This window comes from Ovis aries, chromosome 18 (assembly GCF_016772045.2).
Source record: "Ovis aries strain OAR_USU_Benz2616 breed Rambouillet chromosome 18, ARS-UI_Ramb_v3.0, whole genome shotgun sequence".
Lineage (NCBI taxonomy): Eukaryota > Metazoa > Chordata > Mammalia > Artiodactyla > Bovidae > Ovis > Ovis aries.
The window spans coordinates 25,535,577-25,554,042 of NC_056071.1; the positions used below are offsets into that span (position 1 = coordinate 25,535,577).

At 45.5% G+C, this 18,466-nt stretch overlaps 1 non-coding gene across 1 annotated transcript; it reads right to left on the reverse strand.

The window, feature by feature from the left end:
- Positions 1-468: 468 nt before the first annotated feature.
- LOC114109271 (U6 spliceosomal RNA) lies at positions 469-575 on the reverse strand. Its single transcript, XR_003585945.1, has one exon. It is a non-coding gene; the product is annotated as a U6 spliceosomal RNA (small nuclear RNA).
- Positions 576-18,466: the final 17,891 nt, after the last annotated feature.

Here is an 18,466-nt window from a genome sequence, read left to right on the forward strand (position 1 = left end):
AAGAGAATTATTTGAATATGTTAGCTACAAAGAAAGTCAGGCTGGTAACATACTTCTTGGCAGCCAAATTCAATGCCTGAAGACACAGGGGGCCACATTTACAAGATACTGAAAGAAATAGAGAGGTGTGAGCTGAGAAATGTTTATACCCATCTAGGCTAGACTGCAAGGAGATCCAACCAGTCCATTCTAAAGGAGATCAGTCCTGGGTGTTCTTTGTTGGTTTTTTTTTTTGAAAAGCAATTTTTATTGAAGAATTTGGAGGGACAGTCTCATAATAGTAAAAATACTAAAGTTGACTATTAAAAAACGCCTTGGTGTAGCGCAGCGTCTGGCCAGGAGGCACACAGGACGCATCGATGGCCCCTGCAGAGGGCGCCGGGCAGGGCCGGGGCGACAGCGGGAGTGAATCTTCCAGAAGGACAAGTGCTACCAGGGGGAGCCATCGGGGAGACGGTCCCAGTGGGAAAAAATATGGAACGCGTCACGAATTTGCATGTCATCCTTGCGCAGGGGCCATGCTAATCTTCTCTGTATCGTTCCAATTTTAGTATATGTGCTGCCGAAGCGAGCACCTGGGTGTTCTTTGGAAGGAATGATGCTGAAGCTGAAACTCCAGTACTCTGGCCACCTCATGGGAAGAGTTGACTCATTGGAAAATACTTTGATGCTGGGAGGGATTGGGGGCAGGAGGAGAAGGGGACGACAGAGGATGAGATGGCTGAATGGCATCACCGACTCTATGGACATGAGTTTGAGTGAACTCTGGGAGTTGGTGATGGACAGGGAGGCCTGGCGTGCTGTGATTCATGGGGTCGCAAAGAGTCAGACATGACTGAGCGACTGAACTGAACTGAACTGAGGCTATTTCTTCATGGATAAAGGCTACGGACGCATCATTTAAAAACATGTATGAGTTCTGGAAATACTAATCAAATGGATGGATCTTTCATGAGAAGATTACTAGAAGATGAGTTCCAGTGGGTCAAGAAGGAATGGAGTTTTGGTAAAAGGCAATTGAAGCAAAGGGTGCATCCAACCACAGGGGCCAGAATGGGCAATGCACCCATGTCCCCACAAGGGGGAAGCAGACAGCGAGGCATAGTCTGTGAACAGCATGAACGAAAAGGATGTAAAATTGACACACATGAAAAACAGCTTTCATGCAGAAACAAAAGCCAGATGCTTTTGAATTGTGGTGCTGGAGAAGACTTTTGAGAGTCCCTTGAACTGGCAAGGAGATCAAATCACTGAATTCTAAAGGAAATCAACCCTGAATATTCTTTGGAAGGACTGATGCTAAAGGACTCATTGGCCAATACTCTGGCCACCTGATGCATACAGCAGACTCATTGGAAAAGACCCTGATGCTGGGAAAGATTGAGGGTAGGAGGAAAAAGGGATGAAAGAGGATGAGATGGTTGGATGGCATCACCAACTCAATGGACATAGTTTGCAAACTCTAGGAGATGGTGAAGGACATGAAGGATATGGGCATGCTGCAGTCCATGGGGTCACAAAGAGTAGGACACGACTTCATGACTGAACAAGAAACAAAAGGAAGTTAGAAGACATAATGAAAGAGCATATTTCATTTATAATGTTAATTAAAGCAAAAGTATTGAGAAGTGAACTTGAGATGTGTGAAACACATATATGGGAAAATGATACTATCGCCAAAAGGCACACAAGTAGACCCTCACACACTATGTCCTAAATGTGGAAGACTGTACTTATTGTTTCCTCCTAAGCTCATTTGTAGATTTAACATGATCCCATAAGAAATAGAAGCACTTTTTTTTCTTCTTGCAGTCAGACAAGCTGATTTTAATGTTCACTTGGAAAATTAAATGAGAAGCTCTATACGGTAAAAGACGCTTCTCTAGTGGCTCAGATGGTAAAGAATCTGCCTACAATGAGAAGACCCAGGTTCAATTCCTGGGTCGGGAAGATCCCTAAAGGGAATGGCTATTCACTCCAATGTTCTTGCCTGGAGAATCCCATGGACAGAGGAGCCTGGTGGGTCCATGGGGTATCAAAGAGTCAGACACAACTGAGTGACTAACACTTTCACTTTCATACTGTAAAAAAGAAAACAGAAAGATAAAAGTGTCAATAGTACATACACTACGAATTTCAGACACAAGAGATCAAATTGACAGTATTATGAGAAACATTGGCCACAGAGACAAAGGGTGAGGGGTTCAGAACAACCCCCAGGGACACGGGCACGTGAGGCTGGACTCTAGACTTGACTCCATTCACTACTGCCACCTGCTCCCCTCCCATCACTGCCTGGGCTGCCACTCCCTTTATGTCCTAGCCTGGCATCCTGGTCTGACCCACCAGATCAGGTGCTAATTCCTTGAGGACTGGGGGACTCAGGGTGGGAGGTGCTGGCTGCCAGGGAGCGGTGTCTTTGGTGACAGGCATGGGGCACCTGCTCTCACTCTTGGTGGCACGACTCTTCCCACCAGATCTGAGACAGCAGGAGGGCATGGAGGCCCGTCCCCACCTACTGAACCCATCCTGCAAGGTTCAGGGACTGACTCAGTCTACTCCAGAGGTGAAGACTGGCAGTCTGCAGGTTACAAGTGACCCACAGGTGGGTTTTGTTCAGCCAACACATACTGGCATTTTAAAAGAGTTGTCAACATTTGTTAATCAGGCCTTTCTGCTTAAAATCCAGATTTCTGGTTCCTTTTTACATAAAGTCAGAAGAGCTGGTGGTGCTGGGCCTGCCTGCCCGGCAGTGGCTCCCCTGAGGTCAGACCTCTAGTCTCTCAGGCAGCCCTGGTCCCTTCACATGTCTGCCTGGCCCTGGAGCACCAAGCCCTTCCAATGATACTTAATTCCTTTTCAGCCAACCAAGACTGAGGACAATGCTGGGCCATCATCTCTGGACCTCCCATCTCTCACAGTGTCTTTAAACGTTAACTGTGAGGGACTTCCCAGGCAGTCCAGTGGTAAAGATTCTGCACTCCCACTTCACGGGCTGTGGGTTTGATCCCTGGTTGGGGAACTAAGATCCTACATGCTGAGCAGCATGGCCAAGAAAAAAAGAAAACCAAAAAGTGCATGTGGCATCCTGGAAGCTTGAAAGTCCACTGGGCTTTGCTCTTTCTAGCCCAATGTGGCTGGAGCATCTAGTGCAGGAGGGGATGGGTAATCAAGACCAGAGAGGTAGACTGAAGCAAGAGCAGGCCAGGACCACACAGGTCTTGTTAAGGTGTTTGCACCTGGGGCTTGATCCTGAGGCAGTGGATGACCTTGGAGAGTTTTAAGGGAAATAGAAGAAAGATGGTGTTGGCTACAAAGATCTCCCCAGACCACTAAGGAGTGGGGTTTAGCTTCGGCTAGTACACCCAGAGGGAGGAGAAAAGAAGACAGGAGTACCAGGGTCTTCAGAGTGCTCATCTCAGCCATGTCCATGGTGACAATGGAAGACGCTACAGTTTCCCTCAAGGCAATTTTCTTATTACAATTTCAAGAGTGTTTGGATTGCAGACACACTTCAACCCTGGCTTCACCTTCTTCTTCTGAACACAGACAGGCAAACTGAGAATTGGAGGGAAGAGAGGAGGAAATGCTGGACTGGGATGCAGTGAAGCAGAGGGGTCCCAACCATGCCACCGGGCCAACTGGTGCAACCTTGGCCACCCATCCTCCACCCTCTAACTCTAGGGGTCCCCAGGCCCAATATCCAGTGAAAATCAAGTTGTGCATTTCCTTTTTGTAATAAAGAAAGCTTTCCTCCTTACACTCAGTGAGACTCAAGGAAGGGCAACCAGCACGTTTGTGGTAGCTTAGATGGTAAAGAATCTGCCCGCAATACAGGAAACCTGGATTCAATCCCTGGATCAGTAAGATCCACTGGAGGAGGAAATGGCAACCCACTCCATTATTCTTGTCTGGAAAATCCCATGGACAGAGGGTCCTGGTGGGCTACAATCCACAAAGAATCGGACATGACTTAACGACTAGCACTTTTACTTCACTTTCCCAGGTGTTCACGAATTTCTGAGCTTCTTAGACCTCCTTAAGCCCTGCCTTATCTCAGCTTCCCCTCTCATTTCATCTTTCCCCTCCGTCTCATATTTTGTAGAAGAAGAAACAGAGGCCAGCACTATGGAGGTGACTTACAATAGAGGCTAAAGTTCCAAAGGAACTTCCTCCAAAGATTACACATAGAATTACCATGAGATCCAGCAATTCTGTTTCTGCAAAGACATCCAAAGGAACTGAAAACAGAGAATCGACTGGATATCTGTACACCACATTCAGAGCAGCATGATTCACAGGAATCAAAAGATGGAAGCAGGGGGACTTCCCTGGTGGTCCAGTGGCTAAGACTACATGCTGACAATGCAGGGGGCCTGGGTTCATCCCCTGGTCAGGGAACTAGATCTGACATGCCAAAACAAAGTTGGAAGATCTTGTGTTCCTCGACTAAGACCTGGCACAGCCAGATAAGTTGTGATGGTTTTAGTTGCTCAGTCATGTCCAACTCTTTGTGACCCTATGGACTGTAGCCTGCCAGACTCCTCTATCCATGGAATTCTCCAAGCAAGAATCCTGGAGTGAGTTGCCATTTACTTCTCCAGGGGCTCTTCCCAACTCAGGGATTGAATTCAGGTCTCCTGCATTGCAGGCGGGTTCTTTACCGCTGAACCACCAGGGAAGCCCGGGGTTCAGCCAAATAAATAAATATTTAAAAAGTAGAATGGCAGTTACCAGGGGCAGAGGGGGAATAGGGAGGTGTTTAATGTTTAAGAATCCACCTGAAATGCAGGAGACCTGGGTTCTTCCCTGGGTTGGGAAGATGCCCTGGAGAAGGGAACAGCTACCCACTCCAATATTCTGGCCAGGAGAAGTCCATGAAATGTATAATCCATGGGTTCGCAAAGAGCTGGACATGACTGAGCAACTTTCATTTTTTCAATGATTTTAAAATATTTTGTATTCAAAATGTTAAAACAAGACATGTACCTCAGAGTTTTGGTGTGGTGGTGGGGTCGCCAGGAGGCCCCTGCCTCTTTCTTTGATAGATGCTATGCAGAAAAAGGGAGTGAGGGTTCTTTGTGGGTTTCTGTGGTCAGAGAAGAGGTTGTATTAAGGGAAAGTTGAAGGAAAAACTGTAGTCAGATAAATGAAGAGGGGTCTGGAATTCATGGGGTGCATAGCCTGTTCACAAGAGGGTTTAGAAAGCTGTGAGGACAAGAATAAAGCCTGGAGGGACAGCTGGGGGCTGTTTGGACTTCAAACACCAAGGTAAGGACTTTGGGATGTGTCCTCTTTAACCGTTTGTTGAGCATCAGTTCATCATTCAGCCTGTCTATGCAATTCTCACAGGAAACCGATGGGAAGGTAGTCTTATTCTCCCCACTTTGCAGCTGAGCAAACTAAGGATTTTTTGAACAGGTGAACGACAGGAGAAAATCCTTTAAATTCTGTGCTCAGTCTCTCAGTCGTGTTTGACTCTTTGTGACCCCATGGTCTGCAGCCCATCAGGCTCCTCTGTCCATGGAATTCTCCAGGCAAGGATACTGGAGTGGGTTGCCATTTCCTTCTCCAGGGGATATTCCCCACCCAAGGAGTGAACCTGCAGGTGGCGCTTGTCCTGCATTGCAGGTGGACTCATGTATATTCAATAACAGCACCTAACTGTCACCTAATAACAATTAAGTGACAAAAAGTTGCACAAGTAAGACAGGTACAGAACCCCAACATCAGTATCATGTAGTGTTATTCACGGTCGCCTCTTTCAGCAGCAGGCAGAGCTCCATTATCTCAAAAAGCCAGAGGCTGACCTCTCAGCCTGCCCAGTGTCACCCACTTCATCCCATTTCCGCAGGACCCTGGTGAAGGGAGGCGCAGGACCCCACAGATGGCCGTCAGTCCCACCAAATAAAATGGCAATGAGCTTGCTGAATGATGAAACATCCAGAGGCAGACTGCATGACCTACCCCCTTTCTGGCCAGATTGCTGGCCCTGAAGCTTACCTGTGCAGAAGCTGCTCAAAATGCTATTGACAAGGGGCTTCAGAAGCTGCTGTTTCTCTCTGGCCATTCCCAAGCCCACATCGTTGCAGTCCTATATTGCCTATAGACTTCTGCAACTGGGATTTTCCCCTACTTTTGTTTGGGTTAGGCAAAGCCTCACTTTCCCTCGCCCTGACAATAATGTAAAATCAAATCTAGGCTGTAATTAGAGATACCAAGGGAACATTTAATGCAAAGATGGGCACAATAAAGGACAGAAATGGTATGCACCTAACAAAAGCAAAAGATATTAAGCAAAGGTGGCAAGAATACACAGAAGAACTACATTAAAAAGATCTTTATGACACAGATAACCACAATGGTGTGATAACTCACCTAGAGCCAGACATCCTGGAATGTGAAGTCAATGGGCCTTAGGAAGCATCATTACGAACAAAGTTAGTGGAGGTGATGGAATTCCAGTTGAGCTATTTCAGATCCTAAAAGATGATGCTGTGAAAGTGCTGCACTCAATATGCCAGAAAACTTGGAAAACTCAGCAGTGGTCACAGGACTGGAAAAGGTCAGTTTTCATTTCAGTCTCAAAGAAGGGCAATGCCAAAGAATGTTCAAACAATTGCACTCATCTCACAGCTAGCAAAGTAATGCTCAAAATTCTCTAAGCTAGGCTTCAACAGTACATGAACCGTGAATTTCCAGATGTTCAAGCTGGATTTAGGAAAGGCAGAGGAACCAGAGATCAAATTGCCAACATTTGCTGGATCATCGAAAAAGCAAGATAATTCCAGAAAAAACATCTACTTCTGTTTTACTGATTACGCCAAAGCCTTTGACTGTGTACATCACAACATACTCTGGAAAATTCTTCAAGAGATGGGAATACCAGACCACCTTATCTGCCTCCTGAGATCTGTATGCAGGTTAAGAAGCAACAGTTAGAACCAGACATGGAACAATGGACTGGTTCCAAATTGCGAAAGGAGTATGTCAAGGCTTTATATTGTCACCCTGCTTATTTGGCTTATATGCAGAGTACATCATGCGAAATGCTGGGCTGGATGAAGCACAAGCTGGAATTAAGATTCAGTTCAGTTTAGTTGCTCAGTCGTGTCCAACTCTTTGCAACCCCGTGAATTGCAGCACACCAGGCCTCCCTGTCCATCACCAACTCCCGGAGTTCACTCAAACTCATGTCCATCAAGTCAGTGATGCCATCCAGACACCTCATCCTCTGTCGTCCCCTTCTCCTCCTGTCAAATCCCTCCCAGCATCAGAGTCTTTTCCAATGAGTCAACTCTTCACATGAGGTGGAGTTTCAGCCTCAGCATCAGTCCTTCGAATGAACACCCAGGACTGATCTCCTTTAGGATGGACTGGTTGGATCTCCTTGCAGTCAAAGGGACTCTCAAGAGTCTTCTCCAACACCACAGTTCAAAAGCATCAATTCTTCGGTGCTCAGCTTTCTTCACAGTCCAACTCTCACATCCATACATGACCACTGGAAAACCATAGCCTTGACTAGATGGACCTTTTTCGGCAAAGTACTATCTCTGCTTTTGAATATGCTATCTAGGTTGGTCATAACTTTCCTTCCAAGGAGTAAGCGTCTTTTAATTTCATGGCTGCAAACACCATCTGCAGTGATTTTGGAGCCAAAAAAAAAAAAAAGTCTGACACTGTTTCCACTGTTTCCCCATCTATTTCCCATGAAGTGATGGGACAAGATGCCATGATCTTCGTTTTCTGAATGTTGAGCTTTAAGTCAAGTTTTTCATTCTCCTCTTTCACTTTCATTAAGAGACTTTTTAGTTCCTCTTCACCATAAGGGTGGTGTCATCTGCACATATCTGAGGTTATTGATATTGCTGGGAGAAATATCAATAATCTCAGATATCCAGTTGATATCACCCTTTTGGCAGAAAGTGAAGAGGAACTAAAGAGCCTCTAATGAAAGTGAAAGAGGAGAGTGGAAAAGCTGGCTTAAAACTCAACATTCAAAAAACGAAGATCATGGCATCCAGTCCCATCACTTCATGGCAACTAGACGGGGAGACAATGGAAACAGTGACAGACTTTCTTTTCTTGGGCTTCAAAATCACTGCAGATGAAATTAAAAGACGCTTGCTCCTTGGAAGAAAAGTTATGACCAACCTAGGCAGCATATTAAAAAGCAGAGATGTTATTTTGTCAGCAATAGTCCTTATAGTCAAAGCTGTGGTTTGTCCAGTAGACATGTATGGATGTGAGAGTTGGACTATATAAAGAAAGCTGAGCAATGAAGAACTGATGCTTTTGAACTGTGGTGTTGGAGAAGACTCTTGAGAGTCCCTTTGACTGCAAGGAGATCCAACCAGTCCATCCTAAAGGAAATCAGTCCTGAATATTCAATGGAAGGACTGATGTTGCCACCTGATGCAAAGAACTGACTCATTGGAAAAGACCCCGATGCTGGGAAACATTGAAGACAGGAGGAGAAGGGGACTACAGAGGATGAGATGGTTGGATGGCATCACTGACTCCATGGACATGAGTCTGAGCAAGCTCTGGGAGTTGATGATGGACTGGGAAGCCTGGTGTGCTGCAGTCCGTGGGGGTCACAGAGTCGGACAGGACTGAGCGACTGAAGGGAATTGAAGTGAAAAACGCAGGCGCCTCGGGGGCGGGGGTGGGGGTTGGGCATTGGCATTAAGGGTGGAGAAGTGGGGAGGCCTCCGACCCTGCCTCGCCTCGCGGTACCCCTCAAGGGCGTGGGAACTACCAATCCCGGCGTGCCCCGGTTGGCGCGGGCGCAGGGGCCCGTGGGCGGCGGGCAGCCGTTGGCTGGACCAGCGGTTGCCTGGGTTGCGGAGATGGGCTCTGCGGGCGGTGGCAAATCCAGACTAGTATGTAAAGTTGGCGGTGCCTGACGGCGCCTCTGACAGGAAGCTGGGTGGGGTAGAAAGTAGAGGGCTGTAGTTGAGGCAGGTGGGAGAAGGAGGGAGGCGGCGGCGAATCACTTATAAATGACTCCGAAGCAGGACCTGGAGACTAAATTCCAGGAGGGTGAGTCTGAGCCCCTGGGGAAAGGCATCTAACGGCGCCGGGATGGCGGGGGTCGCGACCTGGGGACCCGGTGGGCAGGACTTTGTGCGGGGGAAGCGCATCGCGGCGGGGTATTTCTGTGCGTCGTGAGGATAAAAATATTTTGGGAGGCGGAAGCGTTAGGCAGGCGTTACAGTGGTAGAGGGAGCCCTTGCCCCGCGGCACAGCCTTGGTACCGTGACTGCCGTTGAGAGGAAGAGGGCGCGGAGAAGGTAACCTACTGTAGGGTGGCGGCGGCGGCGGCTGTTTCGGGCGCCGTGCGGGGCTCCCCCGTCCGCGTGGGCGTTCGAAGGTTGGCGCTCCGGGGCAGCCGGAGCCGGGAGGAGGGGTACCTCGCGGAGAGCAGGAGCTTTGCGCCTCGGGGTGGGAGAACTGTGTTTTAAGATGGCCGCCCCATCACAGGCGCCGGCGCCTGGGTTCCCGGCTCGCGGCGGCACACGCGGCTTTAGGGCAGAGGAGTGCCTCCTCCTTCCCCCGCCTCGGAGCGGGAACTCGTTCTTCCGCAGTGGCCGGCGGGGAGGTGGGTGGGGACAGGAGAAAAAAGCGCGAGCATCCGACTCGGCTTTGTGTCGCCCGAAGGTATCCTTTTGCCGTCCGAAAACCCGAGTACCGAGGTCCTATGGGAACGTGAGCGCGCTCTCGGCGCGCTGTGGATTGTAAAACAATAACTGAAAACTGCCTTAATATGTTTTCATTTTGAAGTCCCGTTGCCTTGATGTCAGCCTTTTAAGTACGGTAGTGGTTTGGCTAATTGCGGTAATATTTGATCAACAGTGATTTGAAAGTTGAGTTTTTACTGTCTCTGATCAACGTGTAGGCTGACTGTAGAGAGCTTGATTTCCAGGGGAAGACAAGCGCTGTGATTTTCACAATTACTACCATCTATTACTTTACGTTGAAGTGGAGACTTAACAGTAAACTTAAGTGGAAGTAAAGTTTTGTAAGGCTAGCAACTTTAAAATTCTCCTTCATTATTATTGTTAGTTACCATGGATGTCAAGATGTCTGCAAAAAATTGTAGGGATTTTCAAACTTTAATGTGCGTTAGAATTACTTTTAGTCATATACACAAAACCCAAGTGTATTGTAACTATGGAATATTTAAGAGGTTGACAAGTTTGTTTTCCCCGTAACTGACTCTTAATACCTGCTTTCTCCCACTCGGAGAAGCTATGTGACTACTTCGGTGGATAGCTTTTTTAAAACTAGATGTTTTAGAGCAAGGATTCTTGATGTAGGGTGTTTATAATTCAGAACACCCCTTGAACTTGGACGGGAGAAAGTTTTTTTTCTATTTTCTAACTAAAGTTTGTAGTTCAGTTATGACTAGGTTTCCTCCCCCACAAAAAAGCAAAACAACCCTCCCACAGCAGTATTAGCTGTATGTTTTCACATCCCAGCATAAAGCTGTGGGAGATACATTCAGGTGTAATGTATGCTGTTCCTTGTTTCATAATTGTGGTAGTTCGTGGATCAGCAGCTAAATGTTTGTTGTAGCAATTAAGGAGCTCATAGAATACCACAACACATGATATTCTAAATGCCTTTATAACTCTTTCAATACAGTTGGTTTCTTTTGTAGTACTGTTTTACATGTTTGTACAAAAATTCTGGGTAAATGCCCAAAGACAACCAGACTGTGAAGGATCCATGGCACAAAAAATTAATCCTCACTGTAGGACATCTAAGGAAAATGATGCAGATTTGGGATAGTTAAGGATATCTTTCTGGAGGAAGTGCTTTACCTCTAAACTGGCTGAATGATAGTGGGAGAGGAGATAGAGTAAAGGGGTATCCTTACTGCAGCAGTGAATTAGAGAAGAGGGCTGCAGAGGATGAGATGATTAGATAGCATCACAGACTTCAGTGGACATGAATTTGAGCAAAGTCTAGGAAACAGTGAAGAACAGGGAAACCTGGCGGTGCTGCAACCCATGGGGTTGCAAAGTTAGTTAGTTCCTTTCTCGTAAGGAGAAAGGAATATTCTTTTGGAACTAACAATTTTATGAAAACACTGAAGAAGAATTGAACTTCTGTAATGGTGAAAATATGCATATAACTTAAACAAGCAGGGTGACAATATACAGCCTTGACGTACTCCTTTTCCTATTTGGAACCAGTCTGTTGTTCCATGTCCAATTCTAACTGGTGCTTCCTGACTTGCATACAGATTTCTCAAGAGGCAGGTCAGGTGGTCTGGTATTCCCATCTCTCTCAGAATTTTCCACAGTTTCTTGTGATCCACACAGTCAGAGGCTTTGGCATAGTCAATAAAGCAGAAATATATGTTTTCTGGAACTCTCTTGCTTTTTTGATGATCCAATGGATGTTGGCAATTTGATCTCTGGTTCCTCTGCCTTTTCGAAAACCAGCTTGAACATCAGGAAGTTCACGGTTCACGTATTGCTGAAGCCTGGCTTGGAGAATTTTGAGCATTACTTTACTAGCATGTGAGATGAGTGCAATTGTGCGGTAGTTTGAGCATTCTTTGGCATTGCCTTTCTTTGGGATTGGAATGAAAACTGACCTTTTCCAGTCCTGTGGCCACTGCTGAGTTTTCCAAATTTGCTGGCATATTGAGTGCAGCACTTTGAGTACATCATGAGAAACGCTGGGCTGCAAGAAGCACAAGCTGGAATCAAGATTGCCGGGAGAAATATCAATGACCTCAGGTATGCAGATGACACCCTTATGGCGGAAAGTGAAGAGGAACTAAAAAGCCTCTTGATGAAAGTGAAAGAGGAGAGTGAAAAAGTTGGCTTAAAGCTCAACATTCAGAGAACGAAGATCATGGCATCTGGTCCCATTACTTCATGGGAAATAGATGGGGAACCAGTGGAAACAGTGTCAGAGACGTTACTTTGCTGACTAAGGTCCGTCTAGTCAAGGCTATGGTTTTTCCTGTGGTCATGTATGGATGTGAGAGTTAGACTGTGAAGAAGGCTGAGCACCGAAGAACTGATGCTTTTGAACTGTGGTGTTGGAGAAGACTCTTGAGAGTCCCTTGGACTGCAAGGAGATCCAGCCAGTCCATTCTGAAGGCGATCAGCCCTGGGATTTCTTTGGAAGGAATGATGCTGAAGCTGAAGCTCCAGTACTTTGGCCACCCCATGCGAAGAGTTGACTCATTGGAAAAGACTCTGATGCTGGGAGGGATTGGGGGCAGGAGGAGAAGGGGACGACCCAGGATGAGATGGCTGGATGGCATCACTGACTCGATGGACGTGAATCTGAGTGAACTCTGGGAGTTGGTGATGGACAAGGAGGCCTGGTGTGCTGCGATTCAAGGGGTTGCAAAGAGTCTGACACAACTGAGCGACTGAACTGAACTGAAAGCTTTTTTCATGATTCTTTTTTAAACTTCAAAGTTTCTCTTGTTAAACAATAGTACAACATATTTAAGCATGGAATCAAGATTGCTGGGAGAAATCTCAATAACCTCAGATACGCAGATGACACCAGCCTTCTGGCAGAAAACGAAGAAGAACTAAAGAGCCTCTTGATGAAAGTGAAAGAGGAAAGTGAAAAAGTTGGCTTAAAACTCAGATCATGGCATCCAGGCCCATCACTTCATGGCAAATAGATGGGGAAACAATGGAAACAGTGACAGACTTTATTTTGAGGGGCTGCAAAATCACTGCAGATGGTGACTGCAGCCATGAAATTAAAAGATGCTTACTCCTTGGAAGAAAAGCTATGACCAATCTAGACAGCATATTCAAAAGCAGAGACATTACTTTGTCAACAAAGGTCCATCTAGTCCAAGCTATGGTTTTTCTTAGTAGTCATGTATGGATGTAAGAGTTGGACTATAAAGAAAACTGAGTGCTGAATAATTCATGCTTTCAAACTGTGGTGTTGCAGAAGACTCCCTTGGACTGCAGGATCAAACCAGTCAGTCCTAAAGGAAATCAGTCCTGAACATTCATTGGAAGGACTGATGCTGAAGCGCCAATACTTCGCCCACCTGATGCAAAAAACTGACTCATTGAAAACGACCCTGATGCTGGGAAAGATTGAAGGCAGGAGGAGAAGGGGACGACAGAGGATGAGTTGGTTGGATGGCATTACAGACTCGATGGACATGAGTTTGAGCAAGCTCTGGGAGTTGGTGATGGACTGGAAAGCCTGGTGTGCTATAGTCCATGGGGTCACAAGGAGTCGGACAGGACTGAGCAACTGAACTGACTGACTGATAATTTGCTGAGTAAGCACTGAGTAGTTACATTAAAGATAAAACTAACATTTAAAATGAGTACATTTAACTTTTATTTGTTGGATTATCTGACAAAGTTTGAATCTTGGAAGGTTCCTTTTCTGTGTATTGATGTTATGTTTAGGTAATAAAAACTGATTTTACATTTAGCCAGAGATAAATGGGATGATGCTTTAATATTCTTAGTATTTTGTTTCTGTTAACGTTTAGTACAGATATTTGAGACGTGTCAACTATATTTGACAGTTGTAGTTTTTTTTAAAAAAATAAGCGGTATAATAAACAGTGTAATATTGAGTTAAAGGCAATTTCTATATGTGTTCTTGGTGAATAGTTTTTGTCTGTGAAAAACAGCCTTAATTGTAAAGTGTCAATGTTGCTAACCATTTTACTTATTTTGAATACATAATAGATGTATGTTTTTAAAGTTCTAAAATGACTGAAATTGGATTCATGGAGATAGTCAAGAACTTTATGTGTGTGTACATATATCTTAATGGTATAATACCAATACAGTTTATAAATGCATTTTAAGTCCTATCAATGGTTTATGACGTTAAAAGTTGTTTCTGTTGTTGCCAGCTCCTGGCAGGCTCTACTAAACTGGTAACTTTTTCTGCTCTGGTGGCAGAAACATACTGGGTAACAATTTTAAATAGGGATTGGAATAACTTAAACTATGTGGTTCTCTTGGTTTGCCTCTGATAAAAACTTTTAAAATCCAAAACCAGATGGTCATCACTTTTTCATGGTTAATAACTTCCTCTATTAATTTAGTTTAATTTGTTTGGCTGCTTTTAAGAACATGGAGCTTCCCAGGTGGTGCTAGTGGTAAAGAGCCTGCCTGCCAGTGCAGGAGATATAAGAGACATGGTTCGATCCCTGTGTTGGGAAGACCCCCTGGAGAACTGCATGACAACCCACTCCAGTATTCTTGTCTGGAGAATTCCATGGACCGAGGAGCCTAGCCGGCTATGATCCATAGGGTCACAAAGAGTCGGACACGACTGAAACGACAGCCCACAAGAAGAACACAAGATGTTTTTCATCTGTCACTTTGCTGGTTGCTGATAATCTGCAGCAGAATAATTTATTGACTTGTGTAAACTAATGAACTTTTAAAATAACGTGGTATAAGTATTTTTCTTTAACTGAATTTGTTTTTACATTGTAGCTTTTTAACTAGTTGGACTTTGAGAAAGCATAACTACACCTTTTGTTAGCTATTCTTGAATAGCTTATCTAGCCCATTGATTTAAAGGTTTAGGGTGAGCTTCTGTGCTTATGGTGCTTCAGATTTGTTGGACTAACTCCCAACAAGTGACTTTATGACTGTTCGGCAGTATGACTTTGAATACTTAAGTGGTGTAAAGGCTTAAATGATGTTCTTTTCAAGAGGCTCATTAGGCTTATTTTGGCCACTAAAGAGTTTCCATGTAGAGCTTGTCTTTGAAAGATAACTGTACTCAGGTAGTCTTTTTTTTTTTTTCCTTCAGTATTTCTAAGTTATTTTTTTCTTTTTTATTTCAGTTTGTAAAGGTTGCCATAAAGGATAAACAAGTGAAATACTTTTTACATTTCAGTGGTTGGAATAAAAAGTACTAGATTTTTTAAAGCAATTTTTATTTATAATTTACAAGGAGACTTTGTGTTATAAAATGATAGAAGCATATGCTTCTTAGTTCTTGCACAGTTGTGGTGTAAATATATATTGGAGCAAAGCTGAACCATTTGTAGTTTGATGAAAATATTATAGAAACTAGGGTATACAGCTGTTTTGTTTTACATTCTTTGGCATGTTTCTTGTGTTCTGGTATAATATGTAATAGTTTTTCAGTTCAGTTGCTCAGTTGTGTCCGACCCTTTGCGACCCCATGGACTGTACCATGTCAGGTTTCCCTGTCTATCACCAACTCCCGGAGCTTGCTCAGACTCATGACTGCTAAGTTGTTGCTGCTAAGTCACTTCAGTCGTGTCCGACTCTGTGCGGCCCCATAGACGGCAGCCCACCAGGCTCCTCCCTTCTGGGATTTTCCAGGCAAGCACACTGGAGTGGATTGCCATTTCCTTCTCCAATGCATGAAAGTGAAAAGTGAAAGTGAAGTTGCTCAGTCTTATCAGACTCTTAGCAACCCCATGGACTGTAGCCCACCAGGCTCCTCCATCCATGGGACTTTCCAGGCAAGAGTACTGGAGTGGGGTGCCATCGCCTTCTCCAATAAGTTAGCCCAGCCATTTTCTGGTTTTGATACATTTTATGACAGCTGGAGTTTTTTGCCTTAATACAAACTTTAGTGACTAAAAATGGTATTTCAAGCAGTTTATACTCAAACCTCAATGGGTTTTTCTACCAAGAAAGGGGGGAAAGATTTTAAAATTGCCGAATTTGTTTGACAGACATATTGACCAACTCAGGTTTTGAACTCTGGAAGCATAATTAAATACTAACAAAGTGAATTCACATGGTTGACTCTTAGCATATGGTTTAACACAGGTACAGAAATTTAATCCCAGACCTAATTTTCCACTCAAAAGAGCTATTTTTAAAAGAAGGCAGTGGTGTATCGATGTTGCTGGGTGTCGACAGTGGTTGTAGACTGGACATATTCTACAATATTCAGCTTGTGTAGCTCTTTGTTCGTGATGGGTCTTTCTTCTTGGGGCCCACAAATAACACATCTGATAATTTACTCATTTTTGGCGTTTGTAATTGAATAGCCTGTAACATTTACTGTGAGAGATTTTTATGTATATGTATGGCTGAGTCCTCTGCTGTTCACCTGAAACTATCACAGCATTGTTAATCAGCTATACCCCAATACAAAAGAAAAGTTTAAAGTTGGAAAAAGAAATGTTGTGTAGTTTTCCCCGGGTTGGTCTGTCAAAGTCTTGGAAAAATCCATTATTTGGAAACTAGGAAACCTGTTCGCTGAGCCAATGCCTGTGTTTAGCAGTGATGGATTTCTTAACCCACCCACCCCACCCCCACTGGGCAGCAAGGGTGCACGTTGCTCCAATGAAACGCGGTTTGTGTTCTTGGGTCTTCCAGTGTGATGATGGGCCGTGTGTTCTGATACCTGTGCATGTCACCCAGAGCCAGTGACAGCTATGGGGTAGGGAATTAGGAAGTCCAGGAAGCCGCCAGCAGCTGCTGGCCAGAAAGGGCCTCCTCCTGAGAGGGGCACATTGAGGCCTGCTCTTTGCTTCTTGCCAGCCAGCCGCTATGGCGAGGATGGAGCAAGACCAGAAATAATGTGCATGAAAGTCTGTTACAGTAGAGTGCCTGCTAAGTGTCAGTCGTGTGTTGTGTGTGTGTGTGTCCCGGCTTGCCTGCCAGGCCTACACACCAGGATCTACCTTGGATCTCTAGCTAGAGAGTGAGTTCTGATGCTGCCCACCTGGCCTGACTGCTCGATCGTGAGTCCCTGAGGTAGTCCTGACCTCAGCCCCGCCTGGACGTGCCTTTTTCCGTGTCCGTGTGCAGCAAAGATTCTACCTGTGACCTTTCCCTGCTCTTCAGGGGGCAGACAGGAGGGAGCTGGTGTGTGGCAGGGTGGACGGTGCCGTCTGCTCTTGAGGGAATGTCCCTGCGCTGCAACTCTTCAGAGCAGGAGCCCCTCCAGACAGAGCTCTTGATTGTGTGTCTCCTTTGGACTTTCACAGTTTTTGGCTTGTCAGTTAATTGTGTTTCCTCAAGGAATAGTTTTCTTCTTGATCACAAGCTGGTCAGTGCTTAATCAGCAGTGAGAAAGGTGCAGCTTCAATGGCTGTGACACGCCACAGTCAGAGGCAGAGACATCTCTCGCTTGCGTTGACTTAATGAGGGAGCTGCCCTGGGGGCTCCTGGATATGGCAATGTTCACCCTACTCCCAGCTTTGGGGACCCTGCCTTAACTCTGCATGTGTTGCTCTTTCATCTATTATGAGATGACTTGTCTGATAATGAAAAAAGGGGTGCCCAGCGCTTTAATGGCAGCCCCTAGCATTCCCTCCCAGCCCTCTCATCTGTGAGGTCTCTGCAGTGCTAGTGCTGGGGTGGGTGCCTTCTCTTTAGTTACCCCAGAGCCCCTTTGCCAGGGGCTCCATCCAACCATCCATTCATTCATCTATCCACCCACCCATCCACCCATCCAGCTGTCTGTCCATCCAACCATCCATCCATCCATCCATCAATCCACCCATCTACTCACTCAGCCATTCATCCATCTAGCCATCCACTCATCCAAACAACCATCCACACATCCATTCAACCATCCATCCAACCATCTTTCCACCCTTCATCCATCCATCCATCAGTCTAGCACCTGTCCATCCACCCAACCATCCATCCATCCTAGAGCTCAGGCCAGAAGAGCCTCCAGGCAGAGGGGCCAGGCTGAAGTGGGGGTACCTGGTATGGGGGTGGGGGCCAAATGTCTGGTGGTGGGATAATGTGCTTTGGGTAGGCCAGAGCCAGAGATGGTGGGTCCTGACTCTCAGGGGCTTGAGCATCCGTGGAGATGTGAGGGCGTCTTGGTGTGGTTGGGGCAGAACAGGTGGGGTGACGCACACTGCCCAGTGACATATCTAGGAAGTGTTTCTGAACCCCACTTACTGAAGAAGACTGACTTTTCCTCCTTTGTTGAAGATTAATTGTCCATAGATGTATGGGTTTATTTTGGGTCTCTCTATTCTGTTTCATTTATCCAAATGTCTAATTTTGTGCCAGTACCATGCTGTTTTGATTACTGTAGCTTTGCAGTATTGTTTGAAGTCTGGGAGAGTTAATGCCCGTTGCTTAACTCTCTGGCATAATGATTGCACTTAGGCATCATACAGTTTTATTTATTTATATTTGACTGCCCTGGGTCTTATTCCTTCACACAGACTTTCTCTTGTGTTAAGTGGGGGCTACTCTTTGTTGTGATGCATGGGCTTCTCATTGCAATGATTTCTCTTTCTGTGGAGCACAGACTCTAGAGCATGGGCTCAGTGGTAGTGGCGCACGGCCTAGTGGCCCCACAGCATGTGAAATCTTCTCAGAGCAGGGATTAAACCCATGTGCTCTGGGTCAGCAGGCACATTCTTAGCCACTGAGCCACCAGGGAAATCTCAGTAAATTCTTTTAAACACTCTTGATTATGTGGACATTGATATTGCCATCTGGTATAGGTAGCAGCTAGTATT